Consider the following 20,235-nt stretch of genomic DNA (forward strand, 5'->3'; position numbering starts at 1 on the left):
AGCCCTCTGCTGTGGCCAGGGAGTGCAGTGGAGGATGGCCCAGGTGCTTGGGCCCTGCACCCCATGGGAGACCAGGAAAAGCACCTGGCTCCTGGCTCCTGCCATCGGATCAGCGCGGTGCGGCGGCCGCAGTGCGCTGGCCGCGGCGGCCATTGGAGGGTGAACCAACGGCAAAGGAAGACCTTTCTCTCTGTCTCTCTCTCTCTCACTGTCCACTCTGCCTGTCAAAAATAAATAAATAAATAAAAAATAAAAAAATTATCTCATAATAGAAGAAATACAGTTTCTTGCTCTCTGTCATAATGGAGAGTATAGCCAGTTGAGTGGGTAAGTAATCCCTGAAACTCACATAGCCATAGGTTTAGCTATCATCTCATAAACTTGCTCAGAGCTGATGCCAAACCACCAACTTGTCCGGTTAATTTCTATTCTCCTTTCTCCTCCTAATCATTTGATTTGAAGAAAAAAAAAAAATTCAATGTGATGCTGGCAAATTGCAGATCAGTAAATACCCTGTAACAGCAGCACAGAAAATTCAGTCTCTCGATAACACAGCCTGGTATTTATCATAGTTCACATAGAACATGTTGTTGGGAAGAGACCACCTTTTGAAAGCTTCCCTTAGTTTGAATTTTGAATTTGAATCGGTTAAGTAAGCAGCCATGTGTAACTGCCACCCACAAAGGAAGGCATTGGAAACCATCATTTTAGGTACTGTTAATGTGATCCATGAGCTTACCCTGGAAAATCCACACAGGATCAACCATGGTCCTAACTCCATGGAGCCATTTCTATTTCCTTTGGTAATCAATAAAGATTCTTGCATGACATTCCATTTCTCACAGCAAATATTTAAACAACATCATCCATATCTCAAGTGTAAGAGTTTAAACAAGGCACATGATGTGTGTTCAAGCACAGTGATATATTTATGTGGTATTACTGAAAAATGCATCGTAGATCTCACTTAGCCATGAATACAGAGGCAGCAGTGCTCAAAGTTAAATTTACAAGTAGTTCCTCTCTTAGAGGTGGTACAGTTTTGTGCTTGTCAAACAAGAGCACTAATACTGATTCCATTCTTCCTGCTCTTTGTACAATACCAGCACACAAAGGTTTATTTCTCTTTCCTTGGATGATATTTCTACATGAAGTGAAGTGCCTGAAAATTTCTTTTAATTTATTTGAAAAGCTGAATTCAGCACCATGGTTCATTGTAACTACTTCAGAATACTATGTGAGAATAAAAAATAAAAACTCTATAGAAAGAAAAATTCAAAGCATGCCATTTGTTAGAATCATTTTTTTTGCAAGCATAGCACTTCAATGGTTTTTCAAAGCTTCCAAAGCTTATAATGAGGAAGATACATATATTTTTCTCTCTAAAAAACAGGCCAAGAGATAATGAAACCATAATTTCAAAATATTACAACTGAGATAAAATGGCCACACGTGTGGTTGTGAAACACTTTCTTTGAATACTTTCTGTAGAAATACATTAAGTACAAGAAGTAAGGAAAAAGAATTTTTGAAAGGAGAGGTGAAGCAAAAAAAAAACTCAGTATTGTGGGCTAGCACTCTATTGAAATCAGTGTTTCATTAATCCAACTTGAATAAACTTAATTCCCTCCTACATCTTAATCAAGACAGTGTTGATGTGATAGAAACTTGGAGATAGAGTTTAAAAGTCAGTGAATTCAGCAAACCAATTTGTTCCTTTACATAAATAATCACATCAATATCAAAGGCCTTTTCTGTTACACAGGTGCACAACTTAAAACATTTTTAATATAGTCATTAGGTGATTATGGAAAAACTATATCAGTTTATACATGCATACATAAAAGCACATTACTGAGTTACTCACTTGCAGCTGGCTTATGTTGGATGAGGAGAGCAAGCATAACACTTTGGGGTTTGGATTTGTTTCTCCAGTGTCAAAGAGTTTATATGAAGTTCCAGCAATAGGTATGATTCAATACCAAGTTTATTGTCGCTTTGCAAGCCCTTTCTAGTGTTTCTCTGTACTCTCAATTGTCTTCCAAATCTTGGATGGAAACCAACAAGTTAGTCATGCTCTCTTTTTTTATTAATGGACAAACTAAAAGTCCCTGTGGAAGGGATAAAATACTCACCTGGTGGAAATTGATGACAAGGCTGTATAAAAACAACTTGCAGCTTAAATAAACTGTGTCCAGTAATGACTTGTCAGTCATTTTTTTTTTTTTTTTGGATAATGGCCTTGCAGATGTGCAGACATGATGAGCTATGTAAGAAAATTCAAAAAGCAATGGTATCCCAGGTCATTATAGATAATGGTGTTCAAGCCTGATGATCACCCCAGAAATTTCAGGGAAGATCAGATTAATCTAAGGGATTTGCTGGGAAGTGGTACCCCAACTTCTGGAAAAGCAGTCTCTTCTAGGAGATCTCAGTTAAAAAGCCGGAGCCAGAGGGAACACGTTAATGTATTCATGATTAATCTTAGGCATATAGTTGATTTAAAGATATCATTCACTGCTCAATGTCCTTAAGCATTATTTAAACTACTGAAATCTAGATTAAGTTGCTGTTAGCCCAAATATTGACTAAATATGTCTGCAGCAGGAAAAACAGTGATACATCCAACAGGACTGGCTGATGAATGACTAAGACAAAATACTTCTCAAGACATGGACAGGCGTAAGGGAAACCTACAAAGCCGACTAATGCACCATTACACACACAAAACTTTAATTCAGTGGTGTGCTGAGAATGTTTAACAAGCGACTCCAGGGACAGGGAGTGGAACTGTTGATTTGTTACATTTGCTGGTTTCTGGCAAGTAAATATTCCCACCAGGGCTGATGGTAGACTCATTGTGTTTAGTGACCACATCATAAATTCTTAACAATTTAGCAGTTGTGTCTTACAAAGTACTCAGCACTGGCTCCAGCCAGCATGGTGCCGGCCAGAAAGGGCAGAGAAGAGAACAGTTCTCATGATGGATGATGTATGTTTTTCAATGAAGGAGTAAAGTTCTGATCCTGTTTACTAATTATTTGCCTTGTGGCTTTGGACGAGTTATGCCATTCCATTGAGTTTCAGTTTTGTCACCTGTAGAATGGTACCAATGCTATCACCAACATCATAAAGTTCACATAATGATTAAATGAGGTGATGCATGTAGAACATTTAGAAGAATGTCTGACAGAGAGAAAGTTCTTAACAAGTAGTATTTATTGCCCATTTATTGCCCATATATGTAAGGCTCCATTTATTATCATGAGAATTATAGCTATTACATTTTTTATGTTTTCCCTTGAAGTGTGCCTATAATTTCATTTCTGTTAATCATTGACTGCTCTTAAAAATGAATTGTCACTGACTTCAAGGTAAAATGCATATCAATTTTAGTTTTCCAAAGCTTTAGAGCATAATGTCTTAATGTTTAATTATTACCCTGCAGATGAAAGCAAACTGTAATATCCTATTTTTAAAAATTTAATTTATGACGCCTTATGGTTTTCCTTTTTACCCTGGTTGTCAAGTATTTTTTTTTTTTTGTTTCAGTGTAGCATACATACTGCAACTTTGCATCTCTCAGCTTTGCGTTTATTGTATAGCTTCTCCATTGATATATGTCAACAAATAAACTTCACTCATGTATCTTATGCCTCTGAATTAAGTACTGTGCTTTTATATGGGTATTGACATTCACAAGAGTTAAGTAATTTACACTGAATCATTCAAGTGGCAGTAACATCTGGAATCTGAACTCAGGCCACTTGAAAGCCAGGGAGGCAGGATTGGTAGGACCAGTGGGTGGATGAAGAGATGGTGGCCTTAGCTCAGGAAGCATGGGTAGGGGTCGAGTAGATTTTGTCACCACAGTCTGTTGGGGAATCATTTCTACTCCATTGACCAAAGAGAAACTACAGCTCTAAGAGGAAGTCCTTGGACTGGAGAATGGGAGTTTTGCGTGAAGTCGAAGGATGGCTTCATTTATTGCCTGGGGAACTTTCCAGAGCACGTGAAAACCTACTACAGTGATCTTTGGAGGAACATTTCCTTTCCAAACATTTCTTTTCTTGTTGGAATGAGTGCATGGACGAGTTGTTTCAGAGGATTCCTGCGAAGTCTTCTGCTGGGGACCTGTGATAGGGCAAACGAATGGGATCCGAGTGACAGTTTGCTTCACAATATTTGACAGAAAAATCATTCCATGTTTCCCAGTAATGTGGCAATTCTAATTTTTGAGGTGCGATCAGCTCCCTTTACACCAGTCTGGATAGATTGTATTGTCTCTCCTGGAAAATGTTAATAAAAACTGTTTTGGCTGGTGTAAGCTACTTAATCTGTGCTTGCAAAAACTACTTCAAAGCCTAAATTGCTATATATTTGCCACATGCTCTTCAGGAGAATGGCATGCAGACTTTAATAAAAAGGAACCCAAGCACATGCTGCTGCTTTAAGTTTCCTTTGCAAATGTGTCTCTATAATTTTGTAGCCATGTTCAGTGTGCCTTAGAACGTATGTGCATTTCTTTCTAATGCTGCATCTTAGAATCCAGTGAAACAATATAGATAAGAAGTCCCCAGTTAGAGAAAATTGGAACAAAGCATAATACATCATCTGTACAGTCAGTGTTGAGATGTATGAATGGTCGTATTTTTAATATTTAGCACTATTGTGTCATATTGACTCTTGTTTCATACTATGAAATGGATCAGGTTCACTTGACCCTTTGGCTGATAACATTGACACATAGCTGTTGGAAACTTAACCAAAATATTGTACTGCGGGTACCAATTCAGCTTTTGAAACAGCATGTGTGTTCACACAAAGGAAGTGCGATGTAATAACACAGTGTTGGAAAGCAAAAATAATGATTCCCACTGGATACATGAATGGAAGATCTGATTATTCTTGGAAACTATAAAATGTAACAACTTCACCTTACTGTCAGTGTAACAGATTATGACACGAAGTCTTACCTTGAGTACTGGGAGGGGAGTGGTGGCAGGTAGTATAGATTCTATGATGAGAGTTGATTCTTTGTTGCGGTTTATTTGCTTTTAGAATGGTGATAATCATCGTACTTACTTTGTAACTGAGGAAGAGATTAGATGAGGTATCAGATATAGAGCACATACGGTAGTACCTGGTCAGTGTGTATGTGCTCAGTAAATAGCATCAGCAGGAGATAGCCTCAAGAAGTGCTGGATTGGGGACATTTTCCAAAAATATTTTGTTTTTTGTAGAATGTTTGCTTTTTGGAGAAATTTGGAGAAATACTGATTTGAACATGATAAGTATGTTCAGTATTTCCTTTCTCTCCCCACTACCCTATGAAGTATGTATTGAAGCTGTTCACAGGGCATGCCTGATCTTGGAAACCTAAGGAGTGTGTTATTGCTTACATCACTGAATGGATAGAGGAGTCCCTGAGCAGATAACTCAGAGTTGAGCTTTAACACTAAGCACTCTATGGAAAATTCTGTGGCTGTCTCTGTCACGCTTTGAGGCCACACTTTCTTCCATACTATGTCTGAGACCTGTTCCACAGCTGCTGGCCTTCCATCTCATCATACTCTATTACGTAACTGCTTGTGATGAATCGAGCACCAGACAGCCTCAGAGATGCTGTGCAAACAATGATCACAAGTGATTTTCTTGATGACAAGGATAAAGATCATGGCTGATTTTTAATGTGATTGGAAAATAAGGGATGTGAATTAGGGTGTCATAATAATGAGAAAACATATATTTATATATTTTAGAAGACACGGTCCTGTCTTATTTCCTCTAATCAGAGAGAGAAGCAGCAGCTTCCAGTGCTCACACATATGCACGTTTAAGGTTCACACAGCTTGAGTCTGGCGCAGAGGCTCGGTCACAGGAGATCACCTCCATGGGACCCATCAAGATTCCGAGTCCAGGGCTGTGCTCTGTCTCTGGGAGCCTCTCCATCAGCCAACTTGCCTCCTCCGTCTGTGCGCCTTCTTCTTAGTAGGTGATAGCTTCTTACTGTTCTTTGTGTGACCTTACACCCTTGCTTTTCTGACTTTTAAAAGAAGATACAAAATGAAAGAAAAATAAATGCAGAAATGTGAACCTGGAAATTGCTCTCCGGTTACATAATGTTTGCAGTAAAGTTGTCATCTAAGTGATGATGAACCTGACAGCTTAGCAATGAAGAGACCCAGGATTGCCCAAAACACCTGCGTTCATCAGAGCTGTTGAGGGGGTCATGTTATCTGATCTGTGTGTTACACTTGGACTCCTTTCTTTTCTTTTTTATTTAGTTGAGAGATGGGGAAACAGGGGCTCCTGAAGAGAGAGCTCTCATCTGCTGATTGACTCCGTAAGTGCCCACAGAAGAAAAACTGGAGCCAGACCAGGCCAAAGCTAGGAACGGGGAACTCCATCCAGGCTTCCACATGAGTGACAGGGACCCAAGTACTTGAGCCATCACCGCTGACTCCTAGCATCTGCGTTAGCAGGAAGCTGGAGTCGGAAGCTGGAGCCAGGACTTGAACCCACATACTCTGAGGTGAGACATAGGTATCTCAAACTGCCAGGCCAAATGCCCAGTCCCTCGACTTATTCCCCAAGTAAGAATTCCCACTCACGCTCTTGGGGCTCTTGTGTCACGGGTGTTGCACAGGTGTGTAATCTTGTCCTATTTTCCCAGCAGCATTTTCACTCTTTCAACTCTGAGACAATTTGGTTACCCACCTTCCCTGCTCCATTCTCCTCCTGCTGGCTGTTAGATTAGAATCACACATCCGAGCAGATTGGTGTCATCACACTTTTGGGAAAGCCAGGGACAACAGGAATCCACTGCTGTTCAGAGGTTGCTGTGTCCTTTGGTCACCCACCTGTGCTGCGGGAATTTTAATTCTTTATCATTCCCTTCACAGAACATACCCTGTCACCAGGAGCTCTTCCCTGCAGATAATTGCTACTCCTTCACAAAGCAAATTGAGGCTTTTAACCTATATTTAAAATGTTTGCCTTCCCACTGACCCTCTCCTTGCCCCAAAGTATACCCTGGTATCTCCTAAAAAATATACACAGATATACCCATCTTCTAACCAAATGTCCCTTTCTAGTGACTGCCTTATCTCTCTGCTCCTTTTCACAGCCAAGCTGTTTAGACATAGGGTTTAAATCCACTAACATTTTCAGCTTTCCATTTTAAATTTTAATCTACAGCAAACTGAATTCTGTCACCATCAGCTTAACTGGAAATATTCTGGATACGTTCTTTAATTACTTTGCAAATGTCAAAGCCAGGGAAATCTCTCCAACCCTCATTTCACTTGAAGTCGCTAGAGCATGGGTATTTATTCTTAGAGCTACATGTGACGTGTGTTTCTGCTAAAGCATTATTTGTGTTATGCTTGCAGAAACTCAACTTTTTGGAAAGAAAACCTGCATGCAGATTCTCATCACACATGTTCAAGCTGTGATCAACATCTTCATGTATTTCTTTTCATGATCTCTTCATATATAGCTATGTTGTGTAAGTGAAAATTATGCTTTTGTGTTTAACATAATCAAACTCTTTCCCCATATAATTGATATTTAAAAACATGACTTTTAAGGATGCATGATATTTTCTTATATAAAATATAATTAAAAGATTTGTTCACAGGTGTTGGACATTTCAATTTTACTTTATTATTTTACCTTTCTGGCTGTGTAACACCTTGCTCTTTTAGTCGCTACGTTTTTCTTGCTTTTTATTTTCTGTGGTCACTGGAGTGCAGATAAATTATCTTTTGAAAGGAAATTAAACAGTCCTCTTTTGTTGTATTTTCAGTTTCCATGTGAAAATAATCCCGCCACAGTCAAATTTCAGACACTCAGAGAATGTCGCTAAATGCAGAGGTGGAAGAAAAGGTTCAGAATCTGCTAATTAAATCTGGACCTTTAATTGGTTCCAACGGTCTTCCTGCCCCTATCCAAGCTCTAGATCTTTCTGTGTTGATTGTTCCAAAATTAAAAGAACATAAAAGCAAAGCAACAATGACAATAACAAAAAAGAACAAAACAAGAAATTTTGGCTTTGAAATTCTAAAGCTGGGACTCAGTGAAAAATGATCAATCTCTAAAACCAGACATGGTCAGTGGTCCAGTTGTGTCCATGTTGTCACAGCTTTAGCCCATCTTACAGATGTTAGAACAGCCCGGCATGGTAAGATGCAAGAATCATTTCCATGTGCCCTAGATGGCAAAGAGAGATTCGAGATGACACCGAAATGACTCTTCTGGGAATCAAGGATAAAAGCTGTGCTGTGGTTCAATAGCTTTCAACATGGAATGAGCGTGTTTCAGAAGATATGGGCAGCAAAGATGATAATGACCCCCGCTAGATAACTTCTGCTTTCAAAATCTTGGTGCACAGAACTTACGTCCCTCACTAAGGATGTAATAGGAGTGAGAGCTAGGGGGAGATGTGATTAAATTAAATTAAGTTTGCAATGCCTGGAAGAATAGAAGCTTAAGAAAGAAATAAAGTTCGACTTTAGAAAAAATAAAGGACATTAAATTGCTTGTGCACCTGAGTTTACAAAATGAGATTTCTACTTGCCAACTTCTATAAATAATGCTTCTGTGTGTACCCTGATAAATAATTTTCTATTTCATCTCTAATTAATTTAAAAGAATGCATTCCTAGCAAATTAATGATAAGGTCATAGGAAATGAAGCATTTGGTTCTAAAAATTACCTTGAAGAAATCTTACACCAGTTCAGATGGTAAACAATGCTGAGTGGATCCACTCATCTTTGAGTTTCGACCCCTACCCACTCAAGGGCAGAGGGGAAGTGCTGATGCTTGGGTTGATAGCCTGGAATACATAGCTGTCTTGTGGAGCTTTGAATTTAGAATTGTGAATGCACGGGCAGTCAGTGACATTGTTTTCTTGATCAAACAGTAAACATTTTCTTTGTTAGAACTGTTTCTTGTTAGATACTTCTGAGGATATCAGTTACACCTTATATGCATCTGGTGAATTCTGTGGGTAGTGATTCCTTGTCAGGTCGTGGGTGCTACTGGAATCCTTTGGACTGGAAGGATCCATGGTGTTCTCATCGGCCCACGTAGGCTTGGCTTCCGAAGCACCCAGGCGCCAGTGATTCTTCCTGAGGGTGCAGTTTAATGCAAGCACGTTGGATCACCAAAGGCCACCAAGTAGCTATTTGCTGTGTTTCTGATAAATTGCAGAGTGCTGAAATTGGTTTCTTAAGAACAAGAGGTTTTTCCTAAAAAGTTTTATTTGAAAGGCAGAGGCAGAGAGAGAGAGAGAGAGAGAGAGAGAGACCGACCAACCTTCCATGCATTGGTTCACTCCCTAAATGGTTGCAAAAAACCCAGGAGCCCGAAACTCCATCCAAGTTGCCATGGGTGGCAGGGGCTCAAGTTCTTGGGCCATTCTCTGTTGCTTTCCAGGTGTGTGAGCAGGGAGCTGGGTCTGCAGCGGAGCGGCCAGGTTTCCAACCAGTGCACAGTGCACCACAACAGTGGCCCCAGGTTTACTTCTCAGGAAGAGCAGAGGATCTTGCAAGGAAGAATTTTGGTTTTCATTCCAAATGAAGTGGAAAAATTCTGTGATGCTTGAAAATGAGTAATGAGATTATGAGACTTGTGTTTTAAAATATGACTGCAGACACCAGTGCTGTGGCCTAGTAGGCTAAGCCTCTGCCGGCAGCATCAACATTCTACATGGGCGCTGGTTCCTGTCCTGGCTGCTCCACTTCTGATCCAGCTCTCTGCTTTGGCCTGGGAAAGCAGTTTAAGATGGCCCAAGTGTCTGGGCCCCTGCACTTGTGTGGGAGACCAGTAGAAGCTCCTGGCTCCTGACTTTGGATCTATGCAGCTCTGGCCAGTGTGGCTATTTGGGTAGTAAACCAGAGGACCTTTTTCTCTGTCTCTCCCTCTCTCTGTCTGGAACACTACCTGTTCAAATAAATAAATAAAATCTTAACTAAATGACTGCAGCCATTCATTACAGAACAGGATGGAATAGTCAAGAGCAGAGGGAAAGAGATGGATAGAGTCTCTTGTGGGTGAGATACAATGGTGTTTTGGTGGAGTGTAGCTCTTGACGGGGAATTTGCTTTGGGGAATCTTCATTGTCTTTTACCAGTTGGCTGACGAAAGATCCAGTAAATAATAATAGAAGAGTGTACAGATTCATTGTTAAAGTTTGGTCATTTAAAAATTGTCAGGTAGAGGGTGAGCATTTTAACCTGGCAGGTAACTTGACCATGTCCCATATCAGAATAAATAGGTTTGACTCCTGGTTCCAGCTCTTGACTCCAGCTTTTTCCTAAGGCAGAACCTTGGAAACAGCAGGTGATAACTCAAGTAATTTGGTTCCTGCTACCCTCTTCAGGGACCTAGAATGAGTTTATAGCTCCCTGCTCTGGCCCAACCCAGCCCCAACTTTCAAGGGCATTTGGGGAGTGAATCAGCAAATGAGGGAGCTTGCTTTCTCCCTCCTCTCTCTTCCCCTCTCTCTTTGTGCCTCTCAAATAAACAAACATTAGATACATAACTAAAAGCTTTCAGTATAATATACCTATCTTAATTGCAGAACATCTTGTTTAGGTGTTTAGTTGAAAATGATTAAGTCAAAATCGGGCATGCATTTTGTCACTATATGGAACTCGCAGAGTAGACCTTAAAAGAAAGTACATCCAAAGTCAACTTTCATTTCAGAATTGGGCAGGAATTTGGGTATCTGCAAGAAAGAACACCAAGAGAGAATCATCAGTTTTTCTAAGAGGTGTAACTGGTTCCCAGGAACCATCCAGGGTTGTTGTTGTTTTTTTTTTTAATCATTTAAAAAATTATGCTCAAAACACACAACATAAACTTTTCCATTTAAATTATTATCAGTATATAATTTAGTGTCATTAGCATGTTTACAATATTGTGAATCCATCACCAGTATCTATTGTTAGAGTTTTTATTACCCCGAAAAGAAAGTACCCATTAAGCAATACCCCGCTTCGTTCCTCCCTCAGTGCTATATAACTTCTCATCGACTGAGTTAGCTTTTTGTCACTGTACCTGGAATACCTGAAAGGAGTTACTTATGAAGGAAGAAGGCTTACTTGGCCTTATAGTTTGGAAGCGGACCATCCAGCATCCAGCATGGAGCAGTCCCATTGGCCTGGCACCTGATGATGGGGGTGGGTGGTGGGACACACTCAGAAGGAGGATCATGTGGTGAGCCAGGAAGCAGAGAGATTGGTAGTGTGCTCATGTTTATGTCTGTGTGGTCTCTCATAAGAAGCCACCGTGATTCAGTCGCTGGCGGTCTACCTCAGCAACTTATTCAATTTAGCTGCTTCTTGAAGTTTCCGCCTTCAGATACCACAATTGCATTAATTAACTCCTTCATATGCTAATTTCCATTTCTTTGGGTAAATCCCAGGAGTGGGATGGCTGGGTTGAATGGTAGATCTATTTTCAGTTTCCTGAGGAATCCCCAAGTTGCTTTCCACAGTGGCTGTACCAGTTTACGTTCCCACCAACAGTGGATTAGAGAACCTGCTTCTCCGTGTCCTCACCAGCGTTTATTGTTTTTTGTTTTTTTTTTCTTATTTCTGTATGAGAGCCATTCTACCTGGGGGGAGGTGAAGCCTCAATGTGGTTTTTATTACCATTTGCCTGATGGCTAGAGGCCCTGAGCACTTTTTTTTATACATCTGTTGGCCATTTGAATTTCATCTTTTGAAAAACGCCTGTTCAAGTCCTTTACCCGTTTCTTAACTAGGTTGTGTGTTCTTTTTTTGTAGATTACAGTCCTTTATAGATTCTGGATATTAATCCTTTATCAGCTGCATAATTTGCAAATATTTCCTCCCATCTTGTCTGTTGCCTGTTCGCTTTGTTAAGTATGTCCTTTGCAGTGCAGAAGCTTTTTAGCTTGATGTAATCCCACTTGTCTGTTTTTGCTTTGATTGTTTCTGCTTCCGGGGTCTTTCCCAAGAAGTCTTTACCTATGCCAATGTCTTGTAGAGTTTCCCCAATGTTCTCCTCTAGTAATTTGATGGTATCAGGTCACAGATTTAGGTACTTGATCCATTTAGAGTTGATTTTTGTCTAAGGTGTAAGGTAGGAGTCTTGCTTCATACTTCTGCACACAGAAATTCAGTTTTCCAAGCAGCATTTGTTGATGAGACTGTCCTTTTGCCGGGGAGTGATTTTGGCTCCTTTGTCAGAGAATAGTTGTTTGTGGATGTGTGGATTGTTTTCTGTATTCTGCTCTTTTTCATTGGTCTACATGTCTATTTTTGTGCTGGTATCAAGCAATTTTGGTTATACTGCCATGTTGTGTCTTGAAACCTGGTATTGTGATGCCTCTGGTGTTGTTACTATTGTTTAAGATTGCTTTAGCTTTTCTATTTCCATTCTTGTATTGCTTTAGCCTCTTGTATTTCCATCTGAATTTTAGCATCATTTTTCTAGATCTGGGAAGAGTGTCATGGGTGCTTTGACTAGGATTGCATTAAATCTGTAAATTGCTTTCAGCAGTATGGACATTTTAATGATATTTATTCTTCTAATCCATGAATATGGAAGATTTGCCCATTTTTTGTATTGTCTTTTATTTCTTTCTTTAATGTTTTGTAATTTTCATCATAGAGATTTTTCACCTCCTTGGTTAAGTTTATTACAAAGTATTTACATTTTTTATAGCTTTTCTGAATGGGACTGATCTTAGAAGTTGTTTCTCAGCCATGGCAGAATTAGAATCTGTTCTTATTTAAAAGTATGGTAAAATTCATCAGTGAAGCCATCAGTCCTGGGCTTTTGTTTGTTGGGAGGGTATTCATTACTAATTTAATCACTGCTTTGATCTGTTTTGGCTTTTATTTTCTTTGTGACTCAATTTTGGTTGATTATATGTGTCCAGGAATCTATCCATTTCTTTTAGATTTTCCAGTGTATTGCTATTTAGCTGTGTGTAGTAATTCCTGGTGATTCTTTTTATTTCTGTGGTATCTATTGTTACATCTCCTTTTTCATCTCTCATTTTATTGATTTGGGTCTTATTCCTCTTTTTTTTAGGTTAGTTGGGTCAATGGTGTATCAATTTTGTTTATGTTTTCAAAAAACCAGCTTGTATAATTTTATTGATCCTTTGTGTCGTACTTTTTGTTTCAATTTTGTTTATTCTTGAATGTTAACAATTTTTTCTTCATACTAATGTTAGGCTTGGTTTGTTGTTTTTCTAGATGCTTGAGACACAGTAATAGCTCATTTGCTTGATGCTTTTCCAATTTCTTGATGTGTCTAATTGCTATAAACTTCCCTCTTAACCCTGGTTTTGCTGTATCCAATAAGTTTTGATTTGTTGTATTGTAATCTTCATTCATTCCCAGGAATTTTTTATTTTCATTGTGACTTATCCTATGACCCACTGTCCATTCAGGAGCATATTTTTCAGTCTCCATGTGTTTGCATATTTTCTAGTCTGTTAAATTGTTAATTTTCAGCTTCATTCCACTGTGGTCAGAAAATATACATGGTATGATTTCAAATTTTTTGAATTTGTTCAGTTTTGCTTTATGACCTAGTATACAGTCTATCCTAGACAAAGTTCCATGAACTGATAAAAAAGAATGTATATTCTTTAGTTGTTGGATGAAATGCTCTGTAAATAAGTTAGGTCCATTTGACCATAGTGTAGATTAGCTCTGTTGTTTTTTTGTTGGTTTTATGTCTATTTGATCTGTCCATAGATGAAAGTGGGATGTTGAAGTCCCACCTTACTATTGTAATGGAGGGAGGATCCAGGTTGACACCTAAATTGGTCATGGTAGGTGTCCTCTATTGTCAGCAGAGGGGAGCATATGACCACACCTGCTGGCATAATCACAACCTCTCCACGTCTCTTCCAAGGTGATCTATACGGAACCCTCTGCAGTGAGCCACCCCAGACACTCAGGGAGCTCTGAGCCTCCTGCATCAGATAGTGATTGCTCAGAGACCCAGCTACACCACACAGCCTATTGTGCAGTCCCAGGATTCCCAAGTCACAGCAGAGGGAGCTCCCACAGTCACAGGATGCAGAGGATCTTCTCTCCACACTGCACGCCTGCCCCGTCCATGGAGAGAGCAGAGGCGTTCCCAGAGTCAGCTGCTTGTGGGTGCTCCAGCTTGGCAGTGTGAGCTCCAGAGCCTGTGATAGGTTGAGAAGATGGGGACACCTCACAGTCTTGAGTAGGTACCCAGCCACCTGTCAGCCCCCCACAACTAGCGTCCAAGTCAGTGGGAAAATAGGAATTTCCCGTCTGGTAAAATCCCCTGGCCACCCATGAGCACCACCACAGCTTCTGCTTGTGTCAAGATAGCTCGTGCTCCCTGCAGCTTTCTGGGTGCCCTCACTCTCTGAACCTGGGGCTCCCTCCATCCCCTGGCTGCGGAAGTGATGTGTGGTGTCCCAGCTTGCTGCTGTGGGTCTGCGGTTCCCGCGCTTCTTTGTGGTGTTCCTCTACTTTCTGTAGAGTTTCTGCTGCAAACTTCTCTCCAACTCTCCCCTGAGAGTACGCTTCCTCTGCTTTTATCCTGCTGTCTTCTATTCGGATTCCAAGTTCTGTTCTTTAGACTGGATAACTTCAATGGTCCTCATTTAATTTTGTTTATCCTTTTTTCTACCTTTTAAAATTTGTCATTGAATCCTATAGGTGAATTTTTTATTTTAGTTATTATACTTTTTATCTCTGTAATTTTTGTTTAGTTATTTTTTAAAATTTACCTTTTTAGCATTTTATTTTTGTTCATGCATCATTTTCCTGCTTTCCTGTAGTTCTTTGCTTATATATTCATTTAGATCTTCAAGTCTATTAAAGAAAATTGTTTGAGCCTTTTCTAGTTATTCCAACAGCATGACTTCCTCAGGTATGACTTTCATTAATTTATTTTATTCCTTTGAATGGGTCATGCTTTCCAATTTCTTAGCATTTTTTTAAAAAGTTGACACAGTTAAATATTATAATATAGAAACTCTTAAAGTTAGATTTGTCTCCTTTTTCAGAGTGTACTAGTGTTTTGTCATTGACAGGTCGAATAGTGTAATCATTTAATAACTTTTAAAAGTTATTTTTGCAGTTAGGGTTCCTTATGTTCAGGTAGTGTTTGATAGGGATTTCCAGGAGCTAAAAGTATTAAAAACAAACAAAAAAGAAAGCACGGTCAGTCTGCGGAGTGCATCTGTGCTGGGAATGTCTTTCCCAACGTAACTAGGCTTTTCCTGAGCCTAGGTCCAATGAAAGCAGAAAGCTTCGCACGTCTTCTGAGGTCTTTCATAGCATATGTCTTTCCACGGCATATGTGTGGCCTTTCCAGTTCTCCCATGGCTGAGAGTACTTTTAATGCCCTAAAACTCCTGAGCTTTTAATCTTGGGCTTAGATGGTTTAGTACCTGTCTTACCACTGATCATTGTCAAATAATTTTGTTCAGTTTTCTAGCCTCAATGCATTCCATGTTCAGGGGGGAAAAAAGTGAATGCTTTGTATCATTCCTATAGGTTGATCCCAGGCGTGGTGGAGCAGACACACACAGTAATTCACACAAGGGGCCTGCCCTGTTCTGTCTGGAACCACCTGGGACTGTAGGCTGCCTTCTTTCACTCTGCCACCAGACTGGGGAGGTTGGAGCAAGGGTCAGTAAAAATGGCTTTGCTGTCATCTTTAAGTTGACTTTTTTCCTGACTCAGCATTCATTTGTTGCAAACATTTGAGTTTCTTGGAGTTCTTATCAATTTTGGTTCTGACAGTTTCTTCCAGTTTTTCACTGTCGCTCTTGAGGGCAAGAGCTTGAAGCTGCCCACTCACTCCATCAATTCCCTGGTGTCATTACTACATATGGTGGACTTTATATCCATGAGCACAGTGGAGAAAACCAATGTGTGTATGGAGATACGCTGAAGGGTTTGGAATATAAGCCAGAAAAATAGATGATAGCTCCAAAAGAAGGGGTAGAGTGAGCACAGATATCCGTTAAGAATGTTTCTAGTAGGAATAGGTTCCTAAGTATAGGGTGACTAACTGGTGGGTGAATAAGATACGTTTTCAAGTTTTTGGAGAAGATTTAATTAAAATATTGCTACTGCATAAAAAGGAATACTTTGGAGAATTATACTTAGTTGGTTATGCCTATAAATAATGAAATGTATTCCTATATTGTTAAATATCTGAAAACTTTGATGTGAATGATGGCAGGGTATTTCTTTTTTTACTGTGGCTGTACAATAATTTAACTATTATCCTTCTGCTAGATCTTTAAGTTACCAAATTTTTGTTATTATAAGTCATACTGCAATGGGTGCCATAGTACCCAGGATTATCTGGAGTTTAGGTATTTATGATCTCTTCCAAAATTAGAAAATAGATCTTCCACTGAAGATAATTTTTGAAAATGCCCGAAGAAGCAATCGGTTTATATAGAACCCACATGCAAACTTACAAAACATATCTTACTCTGGAAACTGATTTTTTAATAAAGGAACACACTAATCAAGATGGTTGTTTTGGAGATTTGAAGAGATAGCGAGTAAGAGGAATCCCTGGCCAAATATTTTCTAGAAGGCATTATCTTTTTATCTGTATTTGAGGTTGCAGAAATATTTAATTATGGCAAGCAGAGCCTATGTATTTGAATTATCGTATTTACCTTTTGCATAACTGAGGGCCATTGGTGACAATTTAATTAAGATTAATTAAGATAAATTAGCTTATATTGTGGAGAAAACAGGAAAATATCGTATAAATAACAAAGCCTTTCCTGGCTTAAGTTATTATGGATGAGATTGACTTTTAAACTCAATCTTTTAAGGATTCACAAAAGGATGAAAATGACAATTTTGTTCAGTGTTGTTCGTGACTTTTGCTAATTAAATCTGCTTTTTCTACTAAGCATGAAGGCAGCGTGGAGAAAGCTGATTGTCAAGGGTATGTCGAGATTGCAGATCATTTAGTTTCAGTCTTGCTCTGAATCTTATCCAAATAATTAAGAGTCTCTGCAATTGGAACAGCACCAGGAGAAAGAAGAATCCCTACTGGAATGTGGAGCAGTACGGGGGCGCAATGGCACAGTGCGAAAGCAGAGTCCTGTTTGAACATAGGAAAAAGTTCACACCTAATTTAGTGCTTGAAGTAGGACTGCTCTGAGCCGCGGAAGTCTTTAAAAGCGTAAGTTTTCATTTTTGCTTATGTTTACAAGATGCTACTCTGAATTGATTGATTTAATGACCTTGACATCATAAGTGTGTTTTCAAATTTAATAATTGATATAAGCCCAGTTTTGATCTAAAGCATGTATTTTCTGAAATATTTGCCAACCATATTGAAATACTTCCCAACCCAAATGTATAATTAAGTAGGTATTCTGAATCTGTTACTTCAAGGTCCCCACAAAGTAAATGGTATTACACTGAAAATTTTAACCACGATACCCAGTTGTAAAAGTCATTGCACAATAAATGGTGCTACATGAGTCAGAGCAAGAGGTATAGATCAAAAGGAAGTGCTGGATACTCATTTATTTGGAAGGTAGAAAAGAGCTGGCCGGCGCCATGGCTCACTTGGTTAATCCTCTGCCTGTGGCACCAGCATCCCATATGGGCTCCTGGTTCTAGTCCTGGTTGCTCCTCTTCCAGTCCAGCTCTCTGCTGTGGCCCAGGAGTGCAGTGGAGGATGGCCCAAGTGCTTGGGCCCTGCACCCACATCGGAGACCAGGAGGAAGCGCCTGGCTACTGGCTTTGGATCGGCATGGCGCCGGCCATAGCAGCCATTTGGGGAGTGAACCAGTGGAAGGAAGACCTTTCTCTCTGTCTCTCTCTCACTGTCTATATCTCTACCTGTCCAAAAAAAAAAAAATAGAAAAGGGCTAGACTTTTGGTTATAAATAAAAGAGTTATATGAAAATGATGTTTCCAGGCAAATCTGACTTTTGCTCCACCCACCAACACACAAGAGCGAGCAGTATGCGAGTCCATGAAACTGGATGGATATGTTCATGTGTGTGTTGGGAGGGAAGGGTTACCCACCTTCCTCACTCTAAGGGTAGAAGATGAGGTTTCAAGGTGTCCCATGGAAAGCCGGTTTCATGCTGCTTGGAAGGCAGGGAAATGGTGGAATGGGATCCAACTCCTGCCCTTTAAACTTCGAAGTCTACGAAACAAGCAAAAATAGACAACTAACATAAAGGCTCAGCAAACAGTAAGGTGGGGAGGGCTCCATGGGCATTGTGTGTGGTTTCTCTGAGAAGGGACAAAGGGCATGAGTGTTTGCCATGAACCAGATGTGGTCCTTGAGGTAGTGAGCATCAGCTTTTGTATCCATGTTGATGTCTGGGCAGGTAAGCCACCTGGGGAAGAGAAGGAATCTCCAACAGCGCATCTGTGCGGCTCCAAGTTTCTATAAAGTAGCATATGAGGAAAGAATGGCAAACGTTGCCACCACAACCAACAGCGGACTGCAGGGGAATGCATCTAGCACACTGAGTGGTGGATGAGCTCTGAAGTCACAGAAGCACCCACAAAAGAGTGAGAATAAGCTTTAAGTATGTTCCAGGTCTAAAGAAAGTGAAGCCAGTTTACTACACTGCCAGTACGGTAAGAACTCTCCTACAGGTGTCTCCCTGGCTCTTGTGTTTCACATGGTCTGGTAGCTTGAGAAGCCGTGGACTACCGGGAGTGCGCAGGTGACTTAGGGAGAAGCTGCTACTGGCCCGTTCCCATGTCGTTCATTTTTGTCAACTCACTGGAGGGAGGAGACAACCGAGGTGGTGTGCTGGTCGGTGGATTGGGATTATTGGATGGGGACTATTGTGTATAGTTTACGGGAGCCTCAGGGATTTCTGTTATCTAAGAGTGAGTGAGTCTGTGGTCCAGATTCAAATGCACTCAAGCTTAGGGGTGCCTTAGTTGCACTGGCAGCTTGAAAGGTCTTGGGGATAATGAGATAATCCCATATATCTGTAAAATACATGCAACTCAGATATTTGGATCACAATTTCTTAAGACTAATTCTTCACCAGATCAATTTCTCCTCCTGCTCATACCCTCTTTAAACAGACTATAGGCATTTTGAGATATTGTTAACTTCTGGGTGAATATTGATTTTTTTCAACATTATCAATCAAAGCAACATACCAAAAGCAGAGTTAAAGGTAAACAATAGAAAAATATAGGATTGACTCAGCACTGTTACAAAAAAGTTTTTGTATTATTTATAGACAATAAAGGGAACATGTGATAGATAACAGAGGCATATTTTTCAGATGTTTGGTGAAAAAATATTTCTAAAAGTTTGTACTGTTGGAAGTTTCTAAATAGTGTGTTTCACAACCAACAGTTTCAAGTAATGTTTTGTTTGTCAACTGTTAATGAAAAGACAAACCGTATCAACCTGTTTCTAAGACTGTGTGCTGATGAAGAGAACACACAAATCCTGAAGGTTCCATCCAGTACAAAGGCTGGGTTTCCTTGGCTTACAGACAAATAAGTAAACACCTACAGACTGTTGTTTTTGAAGTAAAGATAAGAGGAAACAATCAGCATTATTCTGAGATGCCAAAGATTCATAGCAACCATCTGATTCTTAGGGAACGAAGTTCCCCCTTGGAGGTAACCATGATAAGAGGCATTCTTGAAGCAATAGAAATGGCATGAGAATCATGGTGCTAACTGCAGAAATTGATTGATTTTTTTGCATTAGTTTTTGGGGAAAAATGAAAACCAGAAAGGTTCATTTAGGTTCAGTTATCAAAAGTGTTTTTGTAAGTACTGAAATACAGAAAGAGAACACCTGTAGACAATGAGATGCTCTATGTACTTGAAAACAGAGAGGGAAGTGCTACTCCTCTGTTAAAGCTCTTTCATCAAATGTGACAAATATTGAAGAGTCGGAGATTATTGTGTACTACTGTTAGAAGTGAGATGCTATGAACTTTCATTTCCCAAACAAAACCATCTGTCAGGTTATTCAATAAAGTAGAGTAGTGTGGGCAATTGTCACCTCTGGTTGAAAAACAAATCACAGAAAAGCACAGAAAAAGGGCTACAATTATTTGAATAAATTACATCATTAAGTGATTGGAGGCACCATCAACAGGAATAATAGTGAGTGATTTTGAAGATCATCTTCTCAGTAAAATAACAGCACTGGCAATAATTGACAAAATCAGCTTTTTGAAAACTGAAAATTTACCAAAGGTGTTAATA

At 39.7% G+C, this 20,235-nt stretch overlaps 1 long non-coding RNA gene across 2 annotated transcripts in view; it reads left to right on the forward strand.

Annotated features, from left to right (window-relative positions):
- LOC149121021 (uncharacterized) overlaps nucleotides 1–19,111 on the forward strand; it is a 141,752-nt gene extending 122,641 nt beyond the window's left edge. Inside the window, exons 2-4 of one of the 2 annotated variants that reach the window (XR_016224969.1) lie at nucleotides 6,288–6,535; nucleotides 17,044–17,200; nucleotides 18,369–19,111. This is a non-coding gene — a long non-coding RNA (uncharacterized LOC149121021). Of the gene's footprint in view, nucleotides 1–6,287; nucleotides 6,536–7,394; nucleotides 7,569–17,043; nucleotides 17,201–18,368 lie in introns of those variants that run through there. The other variant, XR_016224968.1, reaches the window with a different exon arrangement.
- The last annotated feature ends 1,124 nt before the right edge of the window (nucleotides 19,112–20,235 follow it).

The sequence above is a fragment of the Oryctolagus cuniculus genome, chromosome 18, assembly GCF_051225735.1.
Source record: "Oryctolagus cuniculus isolate XC-2025 breed Fujian yellow rabbit chromosome 18, ASM5122573v1, whole genome shotgun sequence".
Lineage (NCBI taxonomy): Eukaryota > Metazoa > Chordata > Mammalia > Lagomorpha > Leporidae > Oryctolagus > Oryctolagus cuniculus.